Consider the following 26,206-nt stretch of genomic DNA (forward strand, 5'->3'; position numbering starts at 1 on the left):
TAATACAGTTCAGTAGTAGCAGATAATATGTTCTATCTTTCATTATTGTGTGAGGATTTGGAAACTCCTTTTTTTCATCAAGCTAATCAAACTGTGATAATTATCAACTGATTCACATGGATTTGTCAATTACTGGGATGCTTTGACATTGCGCCATGCAGAACATCCAGAAAGCCTCGTGGTCTCTGGAAAATAAATCACTACCTTAGTCATCAACTTTTGAAATGAATCGAGATTCCTTCATGGAATAAAGACGTCTTCATAACAGTTACAGCGAATGGAAGTGTAGGATAAAATCCTGGAAATAAAAAATAATGTGAAAAAAAATACGCTGAGAGATTAATGTAGAACGGGAGTACTATCCTAAGAAAACACATCATTTTGACTTTATAAAACGTGGGCAGAGGATTTGTCATGATAGCTTTTAATAAAGATAATTTCTATTAACCTTCTAAGAACCAAATGTTACATGTTGCTGTCATTGCAATCTAGTATGTAAAGCATAAATCATATTGCTATATTATAACTGGGAGTTCAATTCAACTGCAGTTATTCATTAATTGGGACATTCTATTTTGGAATATGCGGTTTGAATAAAACATTAAAATTCACATGTTACTTGTGTTAAAGGACCACTCCCACCACCATAACCATTACAGCTAGCCCTTGGCACCCATTCAATATAAGTGGTCAAACCATTTACTAACAGTTTGAATTCTTACCTGCATTGCACCACACTTCCGGTCAGTTAGAAGCGTGAGCCAGAAGTTCTCCCAAGCTAAGCCCTACAGTAAGGGACCAGTTCATTGTCTGACCACACTTAGCCAATTAGCTAAGCCCTGCACTGCCAGTTAAGCTGAGAGCTTCCAACTGAGAGGAGGCAGGGGGCAGAGCCTGGTGGAACCAAAGTAAGGCGTTCAATCATTAATAAATGGTTTGACTACTTAATTTGGAGAGGCACCAGTACACTCCAGGATAAATGTTTGGATGTATGTGTTTAATATTAATTTAATTTTGTTTTAAACCACATAAACCCAGATTTATTAAATATAAGGGGATATGTCAACATAGTATTAAAATCTTGGGTAAGTGATGGTTCCCCTTTTAATTTTAAGACTACTTAATATTGTTATAAAAATGAGAGGAAGGGCAGCTAAGAATTACTTTTCATTGTTGACATTAGTTCTCATTATAATTGACATCACTAGCATTTTGTCACTTAATACTCAGTAACTGCTAATGTAAATGTAAGATTTGGGCAAGACATTGCTCATTTCCGCAATTGCCCGCAGATCTCTTGCGAAAGTAACTTACATAAAAAATACCACTGCCCGATATGTAATTAGATTTTCTTATTCTACTGATTTTGTCTACGTGTTAGGGAGTGGGGTCTTACACAGATCAAAATGACGATAAATCTCCCATGAGGCTGAAACTGTTTTTTTTTAACAAGTGACGAGAGTAGCTAAAACACAAAGAAAGCAGATACATTGAGCTGAACTCATCTGTGAACACTTGCATCCACGGTTGGTCAGGTTAGTCTTGCAATAATGAGTCACGAGTGACTTGTCAGGGAATTCCCAGCACTGAGTAACATCTAAGGTGCCATGGGAGCTCTCGGAATTTCAGCTGGAGAGACACGTGAACAGCCTGTTAGAAGGGATTCTACAGAACATTCCTTCTCTGTCCCCACAACTATCAACCTTCTACTAGGCATATGGTCCTTTCTGTCATTTTATTGCAGCCGTTTCATGCAAGGCAGGTCCACGTTGGATGCAGATGGATTGCTAGATGGATGTAGATAATGCATTAAAAATCTGTAATAATTGTTTTTAGTACAAAAGGGACAATACATCTATATGATGCCTTTTGAGTGCTGTATAAAAAAGAGGCATTTAGGAGAAAGGGTGTCATTGATTAGAGAATCATGCTATATTCAGGGCAGGATTAACATAGGGGCTGATGGAGCTGTAGCACCAGTCCTATGCCCATAAAATAGGCCCATGATTTAAAAAAAAAAGGTTGTTTTTTTGTTTTTTTACTACTCTTCACATGCTCTTGCTTAATTATGGAAACTTAAGAGGGATGTAGGGGAACACAACTTGTGTGGACTGGCTGACAATGAAATTAGTTAAGGTAAAAAAAAACTAAAGCTGACCTTGTGCACTATGCAAATGTTGTTGTTGCCTCAGTCTCTCTAACACTGTGGCATGTTCCCATTCTTCTACACTTACTACATACAATTGTTTCTGTCCCAGACTGTATAACAGGAGCTTCTGCAGGCTAGTAAGAAGGTTAGGAGAGGAGTGGACAAGCGAGTGCTAGGGGACAGTTCTTAAAAAGCATGGACTGAGCGCATTATTAGATGCATTAATGCCAAGCTCAGAGTGCTGTCTGCATAGTATGACTTTTGTTGGCCAGCCTTCATGATTGGCAGGCAGCCTGATGTGCGTTAACACCAGGCTGGCCTTCCAGTTCAGCAGGTATACAGGCCCCCTTTTTGGACATCTTTGTCTCTTTGAGTGGTTCTGGTTACGTGATTCACATCAGTGGCCCACCCTTTTACCCCACCAACTGAAATCCTGCTTCACCGGATCTCGTGTTAGGGGTTATGGATTTACTTGAAAGATGAAAGTCAGAGATTAGCATAGGGTATGTGTTTTCTGATAGCTATCCTGTGAGTTTCCCTCCAGCACCCTCCAGCACCACCTGGTACCGCCAGATACATGACGCTTGGGAGGTATGACTGTTTTAGTGTTTTCTGTCAATAAGATTCTGTAATTATGCCCATCATAACTGTCAGCACCAGGCCCAATGGGCTCTTAATCCAACCCTGACTTTATTGCAGGACGGTTCTGCATTTTACTAAAAACCATGCTTGCAGTTTGCAACATAGTGAGATATTTCACATGATGCTGTGTCAAATAGATTCTTGAGTTTTTGTTCGAGGAGTCTAAGCAAATTATATTCCATAAAATACACTCTTGCATTGTGGTGCCTGCAGTTCTCAGTATATAATTGTATCACCATTGTTGGTGCTTGTGTGGATCCCTTTGGTTTAACCCCTTAAGGACACATGACGTGTGTGACACGTCATGATTCCATTTTATTCCAGAAGTTTGGTCCTTAAGGGGTTAAGTGAATACTAACTTCTCAGGTTGTTGTCATAGCAAATTTATCCCATGTGTGCATTCAGCTAAATTAGCCTTTAGAGAGCAGAACCCTAGAGAAGAAGACAGGGTTCATACTTGGCGTGTGGCGTGCCTTTATTTCTTGTGTAAGTTAAAGAAGCTGACAAGTGGTTCATGATTCCAGTTATAAAGCAAAAAGTGATTCAATATTACCAGGCCTTCGAGTGGCCGGACTTAACGTTAGACAGAGAGAAACAGCATAGTCAAAATACAAGCTGAGGTTAGGGTTAATGAGAGACAGCGAAAACGAGACTGAGCCAGAGTCAGGTACATGGTAATCAGTCAAACAGGCAAACAACACTCAATACAGCGCTGCACTCTTAAAGATAGAAGACCCAAGGAGTGGCAACACCGATTGGGCCTGAAATCTTTTTTCTGTATCTTGGTGATTAACACTGGAAAGGGTTAAAGATAAAGTCGGTAACAAAACCAAGGTCAATGCCAGAAAATAACACATAGAATCAAGGCACGCACTAAAGTCTACTGGAAACAGAAACCATAATAGGGCACAGTAGATAGGGTCAGGAAAATTGCCTTTATGGTAATTTTGACTGGTCCACGTCATGCCTGCAACCCCAAAATGTTTGTTAATGTGGGTGCTGGAACAACATGGAACAATGAGAGCTGGAAGTGACATGTGGAAGTGACACATTTCCCCTTTAAGATCGTGCTTGTGACACGAGCAGAGTTTTTAACTATGCTACCCGGGCCGTGAGACCGTTAATAATAGTCAGCGTCTCCCCGCCTCCCTATCCCACCCGAATTTTTTTTAATTGTCCATCTCCCTCCCACTCCATTTAGTCACTTTTCCCCCTCCCCGTGCAGGCTCAGCATGTGCGCATGCACTCTAAGACCTTTCAATTCTCTATAAGAGAAGCTATAATCAAAGGCTTCTCTATGATTTAATCTAGACGTGGCTTCTGTGACATCACACAGGGGTGTGTCAAGCAGCGCTTCCCCATGTACTAGATTGAGGTAAGTACATATTTGTTTAAACGCTCTTTGTGTTTACTTTGAAGAAAACAGATAGAATAAAGCCAATATGGCATTATTCTATATCATACAAAAGAGCATTGGAGAAAACCTTTAACAGTTGGGTTACATGTGTTTTTAATGTGTTTACTTTTCACTTTTTTTATTCAAAATTAACTCTCAAACTTGCACTAAACTGACTGGTATGGAAAACTAGCCAAATTGAAGATTTTTTTTTTCCCAGATAAATGTTTTTGTCTATATTTTCCATTATGTTTGGAGTTTATTTATTAAACCACAAACTGTGTCTGATAGACAATGAGTTGTGAATGTTACACCAAAATACTAGAGTTAAGAATATAATTGAGTTAGATCATTTTCCTGTTCAGTTATTTCAGTTAAAAATATACAGATCAAGAATTATTGAGTAAACTCCATGGGGTTTATTTATTTATTTATTACTGGTATTTATTATGCGCCACCAGATTCTGTAGCGCTGTACAATTAGTGGAGAACATACAATACAGGTGATACTCGAAAAATTAGAATATCGTGCAAAAGTTAATTTATTTCAGTAATGCAACGTAAAAGGGGAAACTAATATATGAGATAGACGCATTACATGCAAAGCAAGATAGTTCAAGCCTTGATTTGTCATAAGTGCGATGATTATGGCTTACAGCTCATGAAAACCCCAAATCCACAAAGATTTATACACAAATACCTGCCCGTAAGCTGACATCTTGCCATTTAAGCTCTTTTATACAAAGTGCATAGGTAGATATCCCGTGAGCTTACAATCTAAAGGATACCGTGGGGATTTGAGACAAGAGGTAGCAGGGGGAGTTTGGAAGTGATGGCTAAAAAAGGAAACAGAGGGTTGCAGCTATTGGCAGAATATAGAGGGAATGAAGAGGTAAGTGAGTGATAATTTTAAACCGCTGGAGGAGCATGCTATAAATTTAGGGGGAACCTGGGGGTTCTCCACTAAACTGAAAATTGTTGGGAATAAACCAGGGAATATCAAATTTTATGGCAAAATAGCCAATTTTTAAACAATCCCCAGCTTTTTAGCTAGCTCTTTTTTGCCTAAAATATGATAATTTTCCTCGTTTATTAAAAAAACCTGCAAATTGGCAGTTCTCTGTAACTCACTGCTAAACTCAGGAATCTTGACGTAATTTATTAAATAGTGGTGGTTTAACAAATTAATTTCAAAACTGAGGCTAAACCGGATGATTTGGAAAAAATTATCCAGCTTATTTCTAATCACACTGGAAATAAAAAGAGGGGGGAAGGGCTGCGCTAGAGAGTAGTAATACAGTATAAACCAGACCAAATGGTCACAATCCGATGATAACGGTAAGGATAAGTCTCTAAATACAAGTGTAGAAAAATATATATAAAAAGAGTCCTTGTAAATGATAAAAATACAGTAAAAAAATAAAAATAAAAAGTCTCACTGATATAACTTGGTGGGATATCTATACAGTCCTCAGGAGTGGATCCGTCCGGGTAGTAGGATAATCCGTATATGTGGAGACAAAATAGGAAACACGACAAACTGCCAATAGTGAAGTATTGCGGCTCCAAGGATAAAATGAAGAGTAAAAAATAGGATAACACACTCACATTTGCAGGAGCTTTGAACCAGCTCTAGACTTTTGGGCGTTGTAGCGGTATGATCCCCGCTACCGGATAAACTGGAGGAATCGTCCGTCAATCCAACCTTGGTACTCCGAAATGTATGGGAAACAACGATAGTGCTCTCAGTAAGAAAAGTATGTAGAAATAAAATAAAAATAAAATATACTTACAAGTATAGAGCAGGAAATACTGCTCTATTAATACAGCGCTGGTGGAATAATCCCCACCTAGGATTTCTTAACTCAGGATACGAGTAATTGGAGATAAAAGATAAAAAATAATAAAATAAAAATAAAAATAAAAAAATATATAAAAATGCCAGGAATAATAAAATTGTATATAAGGTAAAATAAAGTAGGAGTTGGTCCTATACAGTGGTTGGTCCTACACACAGTATCCAAACATTTTATTAACCATAACAAAGACCCTAAAATGTTAAAATGTATGGGTATAAAAAAATTCACTCTACCCTGGAGAGGGGGAGATATTAAAAATGTCCTAGGAATAATAGAAATGGAATGGGTCTATAAGCTACAGACCCTCTCACCTCATGGTCTAAATGCAGACTTTGATCTGCATAATTTTTTATAAAAAAAAAAAAAAATATTTTTTTTATATAATTATACAGTTTTAATATTATTATTATTATTCCTATTATTTTTAATAACAGCTAGTCATAATATTATTTTTTACTCTTCATTTTATCCTTGGAGCCGCAATACTTCACTATTGGCAGTTTGTCGTGTTTCCTATTTTGTCTCCACATATATGGATTATCCTACTACCCGGACGGATCAACTCCTGAGGACTGTATAGATATCCCACCAAGTTATATCAGTGAGACTTTTTATTTTTATTTTTTCACTGTATTTTTATCATTTACAAGGACTCTTTTTATATATATTTTTCTACACTTGTATTTAGAGACTTATCCTTACCGTTATCATCGGATTGTGACCATTTGGTCTGGTTTATACTGTATTACTACTCTCTAGCGCAGCCCTTCCCCCCCCTCTTTTTATTTCCAGTCTGTTTTATTAGGGTTTTGTGGGATTCCCTAATTAGGGTTGCAGCTTTTTCTGTTATTTAGCGCAGACTCTTCTTTTCGTTTTTTTTTATTTCTAATCACAGCTTGGCTGTTTTATCCTTAGTTTAGTCATTTGGATCTTAATTCGCTACAATATGGCGTTTAGTGGTAAAAAAAACACCTCAGAGTGGCTCGTTTTCCCTCCGCTGCTGCAGAACCTTTTGAAAGTGTATAGTTACCGTACTTGTCTTCCTACAATCTATCTCTCCATATTGAAGCAGAGCATTGATTGTCTGAGGGGTTTCTGATGCACGTTTCATTGCGGTGGTATTTGCAGTGTGTGTACGATCTATATCAGCCTGGGGAGCAATTTCTCCTTTCAGCCTCCCAGCCCATCTTTCTCCTTCTGTCAACGGTCCGTTTTAATGTATGCTAATCAGCCTGCTCCTCGCTGGATCTATAATTCATTAACTATTGCTTTCATTCACAAACCTGCGCTCTGGTTAGAAAGGCTCAGAAAAGTTTAAAGTGTGTATTAAGTTGGGTCAATTCATTGGGATTTGTTGAGTCCAGTGTTACGTGTAAGCAATTTTGGGGAGAGCTTCATTTGATGAGAAAAATAATATCAAGCTATGTAAATATAAGTATCAAAAACAGATGGCACTCAGTGGTTAATCCAGTGCAGATTTACTGGAAATGGAAAGGCAATATTTAGACTCCAACGAGTCTTTATCGAGCCATTATATAATAACAATATAAGCCATAAATGAATAACTTAATAATGAGGGCTTGATAAAGACTCAATGTAGTTGAAACGTTGCCTTTCCAATAACTCTGCATTGAGTTAACCATTGAGTGCCTGGCTATCTGTTTCTTTGACCCTTGTTTTTCCAATCATGTCGTGTTGGCATATTGGCAGGATTTCAATATAATACCAGTGCAGCTCCTGGACAGTTTTGTCAAACCGTTTAAAAAAGATACCTCACTGCCCAAATATTTTGTTTTAAATATCACTTTATAGTAGATTTTTGTTTTTAATGAAACCATGAATACACTTAATTATGCATTATTCATTGGGAGTATATCTAAAGACAGCTTGCAAAGTCTGCAGAACTCTTGTCTCCACCCTTTGCAAGCCGTCCCCTTTTAACTCCCCCGAGACTTTCTGTTTCTGGCCAATCACAGACTTCCCAATGCAGCTCAATGAGAAGTATTTGCAAGGCAGGTACTCTGGGCAATTGCTGCCTCTTGAGTTTAGCTCTACTGAGCAAAACAACCAAGAAGCAACAGGACCAGTTGTCTGACAGCCACAGGGGTGTAACAAGGTTAATTTATAACAGTCTGAGTTTCTATTGAAACCTGCCATTTTTGTAAAATGAAAAAAAGAGCACATTGTTCACGCATAAAGCATGTCAGCAAGTGAAAACGTTTTATGTGTCTGGAGTGTTCTGTTAATGAATAATCGTTTGTTTTGCTAGTTTTCATGTTTGTCAATGAGGTTTCAGCGTTATCCTTACACACCTTTATCTTACACATTTTATCGACCTTAGAGAAAACGGGTTGACTCTACCAGGAGCCAAACCTGCCACTCTGCAATCTTGCAGTTGGGGCAATAACTTCTAAGCTATCTTTAACTACGGGTTGGTGAGAGGTAAAGTAGTAGACATTAGGTGTGGGGACTGAAGTTTATTATTTCTTACCATACACACTAGTAGCAGATGCACTTTGAATTATTTTAAAAAGTAGGCCACAGAGCCAGGGTGATATTTCGAGAAATGAGTTTGCTTGGTGACTATATTAGAATTAACATCAGTAACATGATGAGTGGGCACGCACAGACATTTGTACATTAATATTTAAACGTGTTCTGCAACATAATGTGATGTTCCATTTTTAATTTGGCTGTTTCTCAGTAAGAAGGAAGCTCAAAATATACTTATAATTCCAACAATTCTAACGGATTCTAAAGGGTGACGGTTCGTTTAAGTGGTCCAGCTGGTGGTGTAACCATGGTTATAGTTAATCAGCATTTGATGTCAGGAGATACCTGCTTTTTGTCAAGTTAAAGTAAAAAACGGAACCACTTTCCCCAAAGGCTTCCTTAACCTTAACTATAATGGAAATATGTATTGGTTAATGGTGCTAATGGTGCTGGCAGTGTGCGTTTTATTGCTGCACAGCTCGGTTAAACACTCAGACACATCAAACATTTTAAGCTTCTGGAAAAGTGAAGCAGGTGGATTTGGAGTTGTGACTGCTCACAGTTACATTATATCCTGATTTATTTGTTTGTGTTTTTTTACATATAAAGCACAAAAGCATAATTGCACAAACCAGCAAGAATGTGTGCATATTTTAATGAAGACAAACAACATTCCGTCAAAATATATTATTTTTTTGCAAACGTGTAAACTAGCCACACATCGGGCCTTGTAGAATTACCACACATATTGAAAGTTAATGTTTAAAAACATGAGACTGTGCAGTAAATAACTCCAGAAAGGTACCACAGGCTGCAGTTGCAGCCTGCACACAAGCCCTTTAGTGCACCTCCCTACTCTTTCGTATTGAGCTATCTTGGCTTTCAATCAGTCCTAAAAAAATGTGCAAAGCCAGATCATAGACAAGGCAAATAGTGACTGGAATGGCATAGCCTGCAAGGTGAAAAAAATCAGACAACAGACTGCCATGGCACGCACCACAGATCGCGTGTCAGGCTTTCTAGCCTGCATTATCAGTGAAGGATGCCAGCGATGCGAGTTTTAAAACTAAATTCTCGATACATCCCATGTAACTAGACATTGGATTGAATTGAAGATTGCTACTTTTTCTGACTCTGGAAGATTTTGGGTCAGCAGAGGCGACATGGATTAGTGCAAAACAGGATATAGAGATTTGAAGTTGCAACTGGGAGCTTGGCTGAAGAATTGTAATTAGGAAATTACTGGTATCTAAATTAAGCCATGTTCCGACAGCTTGTGCAGCTGGACTTTGAGGAATTCTGGTGAGCTTTTTCATATGTTTTCTGGATGAGAACCCTGCATCCTGTCTTTTACAGCAGCTGGTATCCATGAGGGTAATGGTCCCTATTCATAATGACAGGAGTCGATGTCGGTAATCTCTAATTTTGTACTGATAGAATTCACTGCAAACAAAAAAGAGACTAACAGTTGCATATACAAATGCCACAAAAAGGTGGGGACAATAAATTCATAACTGTTTACTTGTATTTATATATACCGTCAATGAATATAATCTATAATAATAATGAATTCATTTGATTACAGTGTCAGAGAGACATACCCCCAAGTGGCCCTATTTAGAATTGCCACATGGTATTTTAAGATTGCCACATGGTATGTGCATTTGCATATGTTGATGTACCAGTTAAGTCAGTTACACGTAGCTAAGATACAATCAGTAGTGTAAGGAGCATAAGTAGGAATACAGGATATACGAGTATTTCCCCTCCTCCATTGTGCTGGGCAAGCCATGTGGTCATACAGGATTTTAGTCTCTATTCGGTTGATTAGATAAGAATATGTGTAGGTTGAACTGATTATGGGAGGAGCTACATGCCTATATAAGGGACCTACACTGTATGATCAGGACTCAGACTTTGCTGTTTTTTGGTGACATTAGTCCCTCTGAGTCCCAGTCGGTGAATCGAATAAAGAATCTCTTCCTTCCTGAAGAAACCTGTGTCCATCTCTCTGTGCTTGGCTTCCGTCAGTTTCTCCGGTATCATTCTGATGAATTTACTCCACTATTGGCCTCTAAGGGGTGAAACAGGAAGTGCCTTCTCCTCTGGCACACAACAGGTTAAGAAAAGAATTGTGGAAGTGTACATGCTGACATTAGGACTAACCCCTTTATAATATTTCAAATAGATTAAAGGATTTTATCCTTCAGTCTCGGTTCCAGGATTAGGAAACTATCTACTCTTTATAATATGTGAAAAGATTAAAGGATTTTTATCCTTTATGTCATATTACAAACAAAATGAAGCACTTCCAATGCTTATTTTTGCCTGCAGACAGACATGAGAATTCTAAGTTTCAATCTGTCCCTGCAGGAAATATGGTTTTACATGAATATCCTGTTCTGTGCGCTCCGGGAAAGTGACAGAACAATAGCCTTGATTTAATATTTTTAGATAAGATATTCTAATTATTTAAGATTTTGGGGGGCGGGGCCTAGCGGGCGAACGGCACAGATGCCATTTCAGCAGCTCCGCTAATCCTGCAGTGCAAAAAGAGAATAAAACCTAAACGAGCACACCCCGACTGCCAGGGCGACCAGATTCATCTCCGGGAGAGCAAACAGCACACGTCGATGCCTTTCTTTCTGCAACAGGGTGCAAAGCAGAAACACCGGCCTTCAAAGGCCTCCCAAGCGGCCAGCCAGAAATACAGACCGCATGCAGCCGCGGCCTGGTGGGATACAGATTGGCTCACACCCGATCAACTAGACTTACTGGATGAAAGATCCCGCCAGAAGAATGTAAAGATCAGGGGGGTCGCAGAAGCAGTAACCACGGAAGAATTACCGCACCTCATAAGACGCCTAATAACTACATTGCTCCCAGCAAAACAGGCGAAGCAATTCGCACATGATGGTGCATACCGTATCGCAAAATTCCCTAGGGCGCCGCTCACAGCACCCAGGGACATTATACTGCGATGCAGAACGAGACAAGACAAACAAGCCTTGATGAGAGCAATCCATAATATATCGCCTATGGACTTTGAGACCCACAAGATCTCACTCTTCCAAGACCTTCAACGCACCACTCTACTGTGGAGAAAGACTATGAAACCCATCACCCAAAGGCTGCAAGAGGCAGGGATAACATATAGATGGACTGCCCCTCGATCACTCACAGTATCACAGTAATTAAAGAAGGTACCCAGTTCAAGGCCACCGATGCGGTGGAGGCCAACACATTCCTGACAGCGCTTGGCATCAGAGACACCCCGCAGGAGCAGAAGGTCCAAGATACCAGTGGGACATGGGATATCGACAACATCACCCCCTTTGTCCTCCGACATGGACATGGAGCAGTGACATAGGGAATCACAGATTAAGGCTCTAGCGCTCCTTTGACCCAACCTTCATATTGAGCACCCCTATTAGGGGACTACGCAAGACCTTCAACTACCAGACGACAACTAATAGCCCAGACCAAACGTTAAGGTCCCCTAATCCAGTACTCTCCTCTCCCTTTATTTTTTAATGTCAACCACAACCTATATTATAACTAAGCGTCCAAGAGGAAAATACATGACCTGACAAGCTCCTAAGATACACAGACGACTTTCATTAGGGGTTTTCACACCCCAGACGACAAAGCGACATAAGAGCAAGCTACACAAGACATGGATCCTAGTTTATAGGTCATAGCCCACTGTAACACACTTCAAGCGTTAAAGTTACTACAACATACTACTATCTTTTTCTTCAAAATATAAAATGTGCACTGTTATGCATTCCTAACGTTATTATATGTTGATTGATGCGCAGGCAAAAGCCGTTGGGGCAATGCTAGCGAATATGTTAAACTTACTATATGCACCAAAAATAAAGAATTTATATATAATTATTTAGGATTTTTGTATAAGCCATTAAAATGATTTAATATTATGAAAAATATTTTAATATTTAGTTTTTTTTTAATATACTGATCTTTTTATTATGAACTTGATTTAATATTTTTTGCATACGCTTTTCATATGTTTTGTTTGAAAAGATTGTGATCATTTTAAAAGCGTATCCAAAATAATTAAAGCAATGGCTATATATGGTATATTTTTTATATTATAATATTTTGAACAAAAATATTTTAGAATTTCAGCAATAATATTTAACTATTTGAAATGCTTATCCAAAAGAAATTTTATTGAGGCCAATATATTTCTAGAACCATACAAAGCCACTTATAATATTCAGATGTAAAACAGCCATGAGGAGTGGAGAAAGGGGGTGGGCACTACAGGGAACAATAGTGCCAGGAAAACAACTTTGTTTTCCTGGCACTATAGTTTCCCTTTAAGTGCTTTTTGTTTAGTCTACAGAGCAGCCAAGGCATTTATTGCTGGAGCTTTATCGAGTATTCTTCTTCAGGCAGAACCTTGTGCTAACTGTATCTCCTGTATCTCCTTGCAGAGCCGATTTGGTACCTGCTTTTACTACCTCCTTTGCAATACACTCATTGTTGCGTGTCTTGCATCACATGAACTGGCTCCAATACTGGCTCTATTACAGAGCATTCTTCAGCTTGTTTCTCCCTGCAGACTCTTTACCTGTCCACATACCCTAATACTGTATAGCTTTCGGCAGCCACAATTACTCACAAGAGTGGATTTTTTATTTTTTTTTAATATAATCCTAAAAAGAGGATGCAGTAAAAAATAGAAAGGAACATGCAACAACGAAATACAAAACTTTCACAATCGAGCCAAAGCTCCACCATAAATCAGCCAGGCTAGTCATTAAGGGAGATTGAACTATTCTGCACGCCGTTCAGCCTATTCCAGCCAAGGGTAGGACATGTTCTCTTAAAATATTGCTTAGTAACAAGCTTAGTAACATATGTGTTGTTGGTTTGAAAAGCTGACGATAGGGCATCTCCCTTGCCGCCTGCCGCTTTCCTCTCCTTGCTTCAGCTCGACATGTGGTTCCCACACTTGCTTGGTGAGTGTCCCGCTTCATTGCAGGCCTATACAAAGTTTGCCGGTATTGTCTCCACCGCCGAAGACTCGCACGTTGTGTGCCCGTAACCACAGGCCTGTTCTGGGGCCTTCAGGGCGTCCTCTTAGGTGAGTGAACTTGTAGTGCTTGTGGAGCAGGCATATGTAGTATAAGTTGCAGCTTCCTCCAAAAATCTTTAAAGATTGTGTCCAGCTTGGACAGAGCTCCAGACATCGTTCGCTGGTGATGAAGGGGGCATGCGGCAACTGCCATTTTGAGCATGTCGCTGGTGATGTTGTTGCACATTGTGGTTGTACCGCATATCCCTGGTGGGTTATGGAGCTGCCAAAGTGTGGACCAGGATCACCCCGACCGGTCCAGGGGGGGGGGGGGGGGACGGGGGAGCTCAGGACTGTCTTACTGAAGCCTGGATGGTTAGGACACCTGATTTGTTATATAACATCACAAAATATGCTCACATTTTGTAATGTTATTACCATCTCTAGGTATAATCATACCTAATGTCACAAAATGAATGGGGAATTATATCAAAATGTAGGATCTGTAAAATCTAGACTGTTATGATGAATTTACTCCACTATTGGCCTCTAAGGGGTGAAACAGGAAGTGCCTTCTCCTCTGGCACACAACAGATTGTGCTGAGTACCAGTCGGTGCCAGGCTGGGAGATCGGCCACCTCTCCCTACCACAATGCCCAACAGGCCTCACTCTTAGTGGCTAAGAACCTCGTCTGGATGGATGAATTTTTTTATCTCCAGAACATAAATGAGTTGTAAAAATGTGGAATAACGATCCAGAGGTTAGATCTGCGAGTGAAAGTTATCTCGTGTTCCTGAATTTTCTCTCTAGATATTTAGTTTAGAATATTTTTGCTTGTCAGATGTATGTTCAGAACCTGACAGTCACAGTTTTCTATCAGCTTAGTCACATAATCAGCTGAATAGGAACATCCCTCGATGTGATTTTATTTCATTAAAACATTCTATTCAGAAGAAACGTGTTGAAAGAAGCAAAATTGAGACACAGATAATACACAACATGGAGAACTGTTAATCAGTTTGGATCACATTCCCTGACATTTCCAAAGCCATCAGCTAAATGCAAACAGGTTGAGCTTTTAATTAATGGTTTGAGCTACAAGCCTCTTGAGACCACTTAAGAATCCTCCAATTTCCTTCAACATGAAAACAGGAATTTTCCATATTATTTACAAACTGATTATCATCCACCTGGTATCATTGCAAAATATATTTATGTACTCTAACATTATTGAAGCTAGATTATTAATGACTAGGTTAAGATGAAAGAATTCCTGGAATGTTATTGTGTACTGATAATAAAGGCCTGGGATTTCACTGTACAAAATATAAAAAAGTGTAGAGGATTAGCGCCACTCTAGAAGGACACTGGTGAGGATATTATAACCAAATAATTATAAAATAAAAACAAATAATTATAAAATAAGATAAATAGAAAATTAAATATTAAATATTAAATAAAAGTCCAAGATAGAAAGTCCAAAAAAAGATGATGGTACATACTTTCCAGAGGAGCAATCACAAACTTGTTGAAGGAAAATGTTCTTGTTGTGATATTAGATGCAGTCCGTATGTGGAGAAGGAGAGGATAATGGTGCAGTATGTCCGGAAAATATAAAAATAAGAATAAAATTATATATGGTCCTACTCACGTTTTTGAGAGCTTTAAACCAGCTCTAGTATGAATAACGTACAGTGCTACAATACCCACTTATAGGAATATGTGAAGAATGGTTTCAATGATGTATGAACAAAAAAAATAAAAAGAAACAATAATAGTGCTCACTGTATAAAATCAACCAGAAGAATAAATAAGAGAATATTACTCATATTTACCAGAGCAGACAAATTGCTCTATGGATAGGGTGTGGGTGGAATCAGGGGTGTATTTGCCGCGAGGCAAACAAGGCATTTGCCTTGGGCGGCATTTTTCAGGGGGCGGCAAAAAAAGCCGCCCCCAAATGCCCAGGGCAAATGCCTTGTTAGCCTTGCGGCTAACAAGGCATGCTGGGCGGCCGGCGGGCTGCTGGGAAGTGCGGGTAGGTGGGCGGCCGGCGAGGGAGCACTTCCTCTGAGCGGTCTGCTCAGCTCCCTCGCGCGCCGCAGAGTGATGCTGGGAGCCGGAATATGACGTCATATTCCGACTCCGCCTCCCAGCATCACTCTGCGGCGCGCGAGGGAGCTGAGCAGACCGCTCAGAGGAAGTGCTCCCTCGCCGGCCGCCCACCTACCCGCACTTCCCAGCAGCCACTGGACCACCAGGGAGACAGATACCCCCCCCCCCCCAGCTTTCCCAAAGGTAAGGAGGCTGGGGGGGTTAAATAAAAAAAAAAAATGTATTAAATATGTGAGTGATTGAGTGTGTTTGTATGTCTGTGTATGTCTGTTAGTGTGTGTGTGTATGTCTGTTAGTGTGTGTGTGTGTGTGTGTATGTCTGTAAGTGTATGTCTGTAAGTGTGTGTATGTCTGTTAGTGGGTCTGTGTGTGTGTCTGTTAGTTTGTGTGTGTGTATGTCTGTTAGTGTGTGTATGTCTGTTAGTGTGTGTATGTGTGTGTGTGTGTATGTCTGTATGTGTGTGTGTGTGTGTATGTCTCTATGTGTGTGGGTCTGTGTGTGTGTGTGTGTCTGTTAGACTGTGTGTGTGTCTGTTAGACTGTGTGTGTGTCTGCTAGTGAGTGTGTTTCTGTTACCTAGTGTATGCGTATTTGTCAGTGAATGTGTGTGTGTGTGTATTTAGAAGGCGGGACGGGGGAAGGGTTCGGTGGGGGTGGCGCGGGTGGGGGGGGGAGGGTTGGGTGAGGGTGGCGTGGGTGGGAGGGGGGCGCCTGAGTTTTGTCCTGCCTAGGGCAGCACAAAACCAGGATTCATCACTGGGTGGAATAATACCCACCTAAGGATTTCTTGAGTAGTTCTTACTGGGAGTAAAATCAGGATACCAGGCAATAAAATAATAAAATAATAATAACGGAGTAAAAAGAGTAAAATGGCACACTCAATGTAAAAGTTGTTGTTGTCTGGAAAACTAGAGAACCTGGGATTTCATTGTGTCTGGACGCTAGAGAACCTGGGATTACACTGTCACTGGATACTAGAGATACTGGGATTTAATTGTGTTTGGATGATGGAAAACCTTAGATTATATAATTATTTTATTAATAACACTAGAAAGCCAGGCATATTACTGAGTTTAGGTAATGGGATGCCCACAATTTCAATGGATATAGACACTTGAAAATCTGGAACATTACTTTGATACTAAAGGGGTGAGTTCACTGTGTCTAGATACTGAATAATTATGAACTATGTTATGTCTACATTCTAGAAGTTCTGTGGATTGTCAATACAATGTAAAACAAAAATCTGCACACCAGTCAAGCCATAAGACTTGCTTCTCCCACAGAAATCACAAATTTGCAGTGAAGTTACTACCGCAAAGGATACTAGATGGGGATATGCAAATTAGTTCAACAAAGAATCACATTTTTGCCTCATTCCATTTTAAACATGGATTCCTTTGAGTGTGTGTTTGCTGTAAACAACAGCTTTGAAACACAACTTAGGAAAAGATGCAAAGTCAGTGAACCGCTCATGACTAATTTGCATATGCCCACCCAGAATCTTTTGCGGTAGTAACATGACTGCAAATTTGTGATTTCTGTAAGAAAAGCAAGTCTTATGACTTGACTGGGGTGCACGTTTTTGTTTAACCTTGTATTGACTATCTACAGATTTCAGGTGGAAAGGGGTTTTTCATCACAATTTTTCCCCACCATAACTTTTTTGGTTTTTGCTTCGCAAGTACTGCCAAGCCTCAATACCAAGCCAGTAACCAACCTCATGCTGATGATTTGCATTCTGCCTTGTGACTATGACCCCTGGAAGATATGGCCCTTTAAAAATGTTGTTTGGGCATATTGGATTTTATTGTACTTTTTCTGCCCCTTTAAAATGTGTTGGAGCAAGTTTGCAACTTTAAATTGGCACTTCGGATTCAACAAACGAACATGTGGCAGCAGCCATTTTAATTCAGCTGAAGTTTTACCTTCTCCAGTCTTCAACTCATTCAACAATTCGAACGTCGTTCGACAATTTGTTCGACAATTCGAACGGTAGCCGTTCGCCTATTTGAACTATAGTTTAACAGGGGAAATAGACTGGCCGCACAGCCTGATTCTCTGAAACTGTTCTGGGCATGAAAATGTGTGTGCGGTCGGTAAAAATATGACTTCCAGAAATCTCCCGAACCACTGGACCAATTCTCACAAATTTTTGATATGTTGTTCCCATAGTTTTATTAAGATTGGATGTATATTTTTAAAGTTATAAAAATTGTATAAAAACTGTATTTTCCTGCCTGATAATTACGTTAACCCATTGTGTTCAGTAATTATATCACAGACAGAAGGGAGGATTTTTGCTGGAATGAATGGGAGTGTTTAACTGTGTGTCGGTTTATGATTAGTTGTTCCACAAGGCCCACGTGGGTGGTAACCTTGTATAGAAATGTGTATATAAGAGCAATAAAGCCTCAGTGCATTCAGTTCCTGCTTAACCCTCAATCTAGAGTCTTCTCTCTTATTGGGGGAATTGCAGTATCCCTACAAGGGATTGCTATGCTCTGCATGCTCCCTTGGATAATCACTTCTAAGCTCTTTTAAGCGCTTGTTCCTGCTTCACTCTCTTGGGGACTTGCATAAATTGCCATGCTTGTGTGCCATTAAAGCCAGTTCGTTTTACCCTCAACTCGCAGCCTCGACTTGTGTTGTAGGGATCTGGGAATCCCAGCTTTACTATAGCTAGTGGGATATTCTACACTTACAGGTTTCTACCGATTGGAGCATCGTTTCGACTCTCTGACTTTGGGAACCAGGACATTCGAGCGATCCAATGTCCTGCTAGACCAGAGGCAATCGTAACAGTGAACACCAAAAGAAGTCTGTAATAAGTGACCGCTGTTATATATATTACTATAAGAGATTGGGACTTAAAAGATACACTTATTTTGAATGCCCTTCTCACATCCTACCTAAGGTCTAAGGCCTAAGACAATGAGGCTCTGAGAGTTAACCCGATATAAAAATAAGAAAAAAGAAAAAGAAAAGGGGGACTTTTTGAAGGATGATTTAATAGGTACTGGAACCTAAACTCTTTCATCTGATAAATATCTAAAAGGGAATTAAAAAAAAAAGGAGACATTATTTTCTGTCTTCTAAAGGGGAAAGAAGAAGAAGGCTACTAAATGGCTACTAAAAAGGGCCAGGGGACTAAACAAATTTCCAAAAAGGATAGAAAAGAAAAGGACACAAAAGTGGAGAAACGCCTCTTCTTCTTTTCACCTAAGGAAGAAGGGGACAGATCGATTCTGGAAGACCAACTTCTTAACAAACAAATAGAAAATGATGAGACTCATAACGAAACCTCTGAGAGTCCAAGACAAAATTAAATCTCTATAGAAGTACTACCAGAGGCAGTGGATCAACAATTTCTCAAAATCAATAAAGAAATGGAAATACATAGCAAATAAATAAAATCTGAGTTAAAGGACCACTCTAGGCACCCAGACCACTTAGAAACATAGAAACATAGAAACATAGAAACATAGAATGTGACGGCAGATAAGAACCATTCGGCCCATCTAGTCTGCCCAGTTTTCTAAATACTTTCATTAGTCCCTGGCCTTATCTTATAGTTAGGATAGCCTTATGCCTATCCCACGCATGCTTAAACTCCTTTACTGTGTTAACCTCTACCACTTCAGCTGGAAGGCTATTCCATGCATCCACTACCCTCTCAGTAAAGTAATACTTCCTGATATTATTTTTAAACCTTTGTCCCTCTAATTTAAGACTATGTCCTCTTGTTGTGGTAGTTTTTCTTCTTTTAAATATAGTCTCCTCCTTTACTGTGTTGATTCCCTTTATGTATTTAAATGTTTCTATCATATCCCCCCTGTCTCGTCTTTCCTCCATGCTATACATGTTAAGATCCTTTAACCTTTCCTGGTAAGTTTTATCCTGCAATCCATGAACCAGTTTAGTAGCCCTTCTTTGAACTCTCTCTAAGGTATCAATATCCTTCTGAAGATAGGGTCTCCAGTACTGTGTACAGTACTCCAAGTGAGGTCTCACCAGTGTTCTGTACAATGGCATGAGCACTTCCCTCTTTCTACTGCTAATACCTCTCCCTATACAACCAAGCATTCTGCTAGCATTTCCTGCTGCTCTATTACATTGTCTGCCTACCTTTAAGTCATCAGAAATAATCACCCCTAAATCCCTTTCCTCAGATGTTGAGGTTAGGACTCTATCAAATATTCTGTACTCTGCCCTTGGGTTTTTACGTCCAAGATGCATTATCTTGCACTTATCCACATTAAATGTCAGTTGCCACAACTCTGACCATTTTTCTAGTCTACCTAAATCATTTTCCATTTGGCTTATCCCTCCTGGAACATCAACCCTGTTACATATCTTAGTATCATCCGCAAAAAGACACACCTTACCATCAAGACCTTCTGCAATATCACTAATAAAAATATTAAAGAGAATGGGTCCAAGTACAGATCCCTGAGGTACCCCACTGGTGACAAGCCCAAGCTTCGAATATACTCTATTGACTACAACCCTCTGTTGCCTGTCACTCAGCCACTGCCTTACCCATTCAACAATATTGGAATCCAAACTCAAAGATTGTAGTTTGTTGATAAGCCTTCTATGTGCAACAGTGTCAAAAGCCTTACTGAAATCGAGGTAAGCAATGTCTACTGCACCACCCTGATCTATAATTTTAGTTACCCAATCAAAAAAATCAATAAGATTAGTTTGGCATGATCTCCCTGAAGTAAACCCATGTTGTCTCTGATCTTGAAATCCATGTGTTTTTAGATGTTCAACAATCCTATCCTTTAACATGGTTTCCATCACTTTCCCCACTACTGAAGTTAGGCTTACTGGCCTATAGTTGCCCGACTCCTCCCTATTAACTTTCTTGTGAATGGGCACAACATTCGCTAACTTCCAATCTTCTGGGACTACTCCTGTTATCAATGATTGGTTAAATAAATCTGTTAATGGTTTTGCTAGTACACCACTAAGCTCTTTTAATAGCTTTGGGTGTATTCCATCAGGTCCCATTGACTTATTTGTCTTTAGCTTAACCCCTTAAGGACACATGACATATGTGACATGTCATGATTCCCTTTTATTCCAGAAGTTTGGTCCTTAAGGGGTTAATGAAGTGGTTTGGGTGCCAGGTCTCTCTAGGGTTAACCCTTTTTTTATAAACATAGCAGTTTCAGAGAAACTGCTATGTTTATATTAGGGTTAATCCAGCCTCCAAATCCTCTAGTGGCTGTCTCACTGACAGCCGCTAGAGGCGCTTGCGTGATTCTCACTGTGAAAATCACTGTGAGAGCACGCAAGCGTCCATAGGAAAGCATTGTAAATGCTTTCCTATGAGACCGGCTGAATGCGCGCGCAGCTCTTGTCGCGTATGCGCATTCAGCCGAAAGGGAGGATCGGAGGCGGAGAGGAGGAGGAGAGCTCCCCGCCCAGCGCTGGAATAAAGGTAAGTTTTAACCCTTTCCTCATCCCAGAGCCCGGCGGGAGGGGGTCCCTGAGGGTGGGGGCACCCTCAGGGCACTATAGTGCCAGAAAAACGAGTATGTTTTCCTGGCACTATAGTGGTCCTTTAATTACTCTCACGAAAAAAGTAAAATATAACCAGGAAAAAATAGAAAATTTTGAATTTATGATTGTATCTCAACAAGAAAGGGATTTATAAATGGAGAGTAAATTATTAGAGCCGGAAAAGAAGATGGCGGATCTGGAGGACAGATCTAGACGTATGAATATAATATAATCTATATTGTAATATAGAATAAGCACATATTGAAAGAATACACGTTAGGAAGTATTAGCTTATAATGAAATGTTAAGAGAAACAGGAAATTATTAAGGGGACAATAAATTGAAATAGATGTAAGAGGTTTATATTTATATATATATTTTGAATAGGTTATTACCAAACTTCACAGAAATTTATCTTTGTTTTTTCTTTTTTTTCTTCTCTGTCTTTATTGGTATGTGGACTTTTTTCAACATAAATGAAGGCTTCCTCACTGCTTAGGCTCTTAGAGCCATATTAGATATGGCTCATCATTTCCATGCAAAGGGACACATAATTCCTACTACTATATGGGGATAGTAGTTAGGATGTTTTTGTTAGTATATGAGTTTGTAAATTGTTGTATATGTTGTATGTTGAAAAAAAAATGGAAAACGTAATTAAATATGGTTAGACTCTGTAAGATTAATGCACAAGGTTTAAATTCTCCACAAAAAAGGTCCATTCTGACCCAGTTTTTATATAAGGAAAAAATTGATATCTGTTGTATACAAGAGACACATTGGAGGCTTATGGATAAATTAAATGTAAAATCTAATACATTTCCAACAAACTTTTAGCTCCTCTCTTTCTAAGAAAAAAAAGAGGTGTAGCTATAATGGTGGCAAGTGAGGTACACTTACAATTGAAATATCAAGAAATCAATACAGATGGAAGGTTCATAATTTTAGTAGGAGAAATTAACGTTATTAATACGACCTTGGTAAATGTTTATGTCCCAAACAAATGCTCTCAAAATTTTATTTCATTATCTTTAATAGAATAGAACAAGTGAAACAGGGTAACATGCTTCTCTAAATCTCATTACGCTTACTCTAGAATCTAGACTAGATTTGATGCTAGGAGATTTGGGGGCTATAAATCAAGTTAAGAATGTAAGAATTCTAGACCTAAACTGGACTAATCATAATGCTGTAGTAATGGATTTAAAAGATACAGTAATTAAGATGAAAAGAGATTGGAGGTTAAATAATATGCTAATAAAATCTCAAAAAAATTGAGAGAATATAAAAACTACTGAGTATAAGCAGAGTTTTTCAGCACATTTTTTGTGCTGAAAAACCCCAACTCTGCTTATACTCGAGTCAATTGTCTGTATTATGGCAATTTACATTGCCATAATACAGACTGGGGGCTGGCAGCGAGCGCTTACCTCTCCTGCAGCTCCTGTCAGCTCTCTCCTCCTCCGCGGCGGTCCGTTCAGCACCTCGGTCAGCTCCCAGTGTAAGTCTCGTGAGAGCCACGGGGTCATAGTGCGGCTCTGGCCAGACTTACAGTGTGAGCTGACAGAGAAGCTGCACGGACCGGCGCGGAGGAGAAGGGAGCTGACAGGAGCTGCAAGAAAGGTAAGTGACAGCTTTACAGGAGCCTCTGACAGCCTCCTCCCCCCCCCCCCCCACTGAACTGCCAATGCCCCTGGACCACCAGGGAAGAAGAGCCTCCCTCCCTGCCCTGTATTAAGCAGGGGGGATGAAAATAAATAAAATAAAATAAAAAATAATAAAAAATATTAATAATTAAATTAATAATAAAAAATAATAATAATAAAAAATTATTAAAATAATTAAAAAACATAAAAATAAAATTGCCCACCCCCCACCAAGGCTCAGCTACACACACACACACACTGCACTCATACACACACACTGCATTCATACACACACTGAACTCATACACACACACTGCACTCATACACACACTGCATTCATACACACACTGCACTCATACACACACTGCACTCATACACACACACTGCACTCATACACACACTGCATTCATACACACACTGCACTCATACACACACTGCACTCATACACACACTGCATTCATACATACACACTGCACTCATACACACACACTGCATTCACACACACACACACACTGCATTCATTATATACACACACTGTAAATAAATATTCAATTAATATACATTTTTTAGGATATAATTTTATTTAGAAATTTACCAGTAGCTACTGCATTTCCCACCCTAGTCTTATACTCGAGTCAATACGTTTTCCCAGTTTTTTGGGGTAAAATTAGGGGCCTCGGCTTATATTCGGGTCGGCTTATACTCGAGTATATACGGTATATCACCACTATATTTTAAAGAAAATGTATCCCCAGAAATCTCTTAGTTTATGATCTGGACAGCATATAAGAGTGTAGATCAAGGTTATCTAATAAAGTTGGGAGCCAAAGCAAAAAAAAATATCTCAGATCTCTATATTCAATTATTTAATCTAAATAGGGAAATAAACAAAGGCCCTCAAGGGATATATCTAATAAAATTGCTGAACTTGAGAATCGGGTAAACATCCAGTTGTTGGAGAAAGGAAATCAAATTTAGATGCATTAAACTCAGTAAGATATTATAAATGGAATAGAGTTGACAGAATGCTATCAAATGAAATCAAAAAATAAAGAGGCGGATTCAAAAATTTTAAAAATTGCCTTTGAGGGGGAAACATTTCTTTCACCAGAAGGGATAGGTGTGGCATTTATCAGATACTATCAGACAGGCCTTATACTCCTTACCAGTAAGGACTAGTGGTACAGAAATCCCTGAATATTTTAGAAATAAGATATTTCCAATACCAACAATTGAGGCATTAGAGGAGATTAATAAACCATATTCAATTCCGGAAGTAGATAAAATGATCGAAAAACTTAAATTTAAAAAATCACTTGTTCCAGATGGTTTTGATGCTCTTTTCTATAAGACCTTCAAATATGAATTAATACCCCACTTAGTGGAATTGTTTAATGAGATAGCTGAAAGAGGTGAATTTCCTGAGGAAATGTTAAAAGGAAATGTGATTCCCATATTGAAAGAGGGAAAACACCCTCCTGATATTTCAAGTTACAGGCCCCTTTCTTTGTTAAATGGATTTTTCTCAGGGATAATTGCGGAAAGATTTAAACCCCTATTGGAGGGTCTTATACATAGAGATCAAGTTGGCTTTATCCCTAAAAGATCCTCAGTAAACCACATTAGAAGCTTGTTGAGCCTATATGTCGACGTCGAAAGGCGACAAATGTCACTTGATGCCGAAAAGGCTTTTGACAGGGTCAGCTGGGATTTTATGAGAGAGTCACTCAGGGCATTTGGTATTCAAGGAAAAACATTTTGAGCTATTATGGACCTTTATTCCGCACCTTTGGGTAGAGTCATAGGTTCGGGAGTCAGATCTGTGTGGTTCCAGTATACAAACGGGACTAGGCAGGGATGCCCACTTTCACCTATATTGTACATACGTTCTTTGGAAAAGAAAATTATAGAAATCTACAGAAGAGTTTCAAATTAGAAGTTGAACTTGGTAGAATCCGTAGTATTAGCTAGAAATTTAAAGGCTGAGGAAATTACCCATCTAGATTGACAGTATGGTTTTACATGGGCAGAAATGTTTATATTTAGCTATAAACATATCTTTATCCCCAACAAAATGGATGAAGATGAATCTATTACTATTATTTAGACAGATGAACAAGAGGTTAAAGAAATGGAAAAGCCTAGAAATATCATGGTGCTGCAGAATAAATTTAATAAAATCATACGTTCTTCCGAAGTTTTTATATATATTCAGAATGCTACCCTTAATGGTTCTAACGCCCTGGCTTGAGCTAATACAAGCGTCCTGTAATCGCTTTATATGGGTGGGTAAGAAGCCAAGAGTTGGGATTCAAACTTTATTAAAAAAAAGGGGGTTTAGGGATTCTATTGATAAAAGATTATGCACAGGCGGCTATATTAATGCACGCGATAATCACACAAAAAGAAGGCAGCTGAAAGGAAGGCTGGTTCCTAGTGTGAAAAATGCAGTTAATTTAGATAAACATCTTACTAGGGCTTTTTGGAACCTATTGAATAAAAATAGATCCGCTTTGAGACTTGATGAAAGTATAGCACTACGTCACATTATTAAGCAACTGGAAAGTGACCAGAAAAAAAATTAAGTCTACAAAATAAAATTGTAATGTCTTTTCCATTGAATTTCATTAGCTATCTAACTGATGATTTAGATCTGATTTCATAGTTAAATAAAGGGATCAGAAGTATTAAAGACATATAGAACGGGACAGAAGTAAAATCATTTATTCATTTACAAATGGAATATGGAATACATCAAAACAAAACTTTTAAATATTTCAGAGTGAAGGGCATATTCAATAAATATGTAGATAGTGGTACTTTGGATCCAGCTAGTAAGCTTCTAAACGATATGATTCAAGAGAAGGATTATAAAAAATTGTTGACTAAATGTAATCTCATATTGAAAACTTTGATGACAGATCACCCTCCAGTCGCAATTAAAAAATGGGAACGGCTGCTGGCTGAACAGGACGCAGGGTGATGGAGCTCCTCAACCCTACAGCCTTTTTCGGTACAAAAAGGGCAATTAACCCCAAAAAATCGCCTAGCAAGGACATACCTAGACTCAAACGCAAACAGACAACATATGGGCGTGAAAACCAGATTGCGGATCATGCCCGTGGTGAAGAGGGCAACTTGCGGCCTACCAACAGATACCGGGCGGGAGACGCGGCCGGTCTCCCACCCACCACTCGACTCGCAGGCAGCCCGAGTCTCGCTTACCCCCCCTCTGGGCCGGTGGGGGTTATCCCGGCCCCCACAGGGACACACACTGAGGTCCTACCGGATCATTATGAGCTTCCCATACGAAACTCAAAATGCGGTGCAGTGGCGTCCAAGAT

General features: G+C 39.3%; 1 protein-coding gene across 3 annotated transcripts in view; it reads left to right on the plus strand.

Annotated features, from left to right (window-relative positions):
* The window catches only part of OSBPL5 (oxysterol binding protein like 5), a 188,243-nt gene that overhangs the window by 37,305 nt on the left and 124,732 nt on the right, over positions 1–26,206 (plus strand). The gene's annotated exons all lie outside the window — the stretch shown is intronic.

Source organism: Pelobates fuscus, chromosome 12 (genome assembly GCF_036172605.1).
Source record: "Pelobates fuscus isolate aPelFus1 chromosome 12, aPelFus1.pri, whole genome shotgun sequence".
Taxonomy (NCBI): domain Eukaryota; kingdom Metazoa; phylum Chordata; class Amphibia; order Anura; family Pelobatidae; genus Pelobates; species Pelobates fuscus.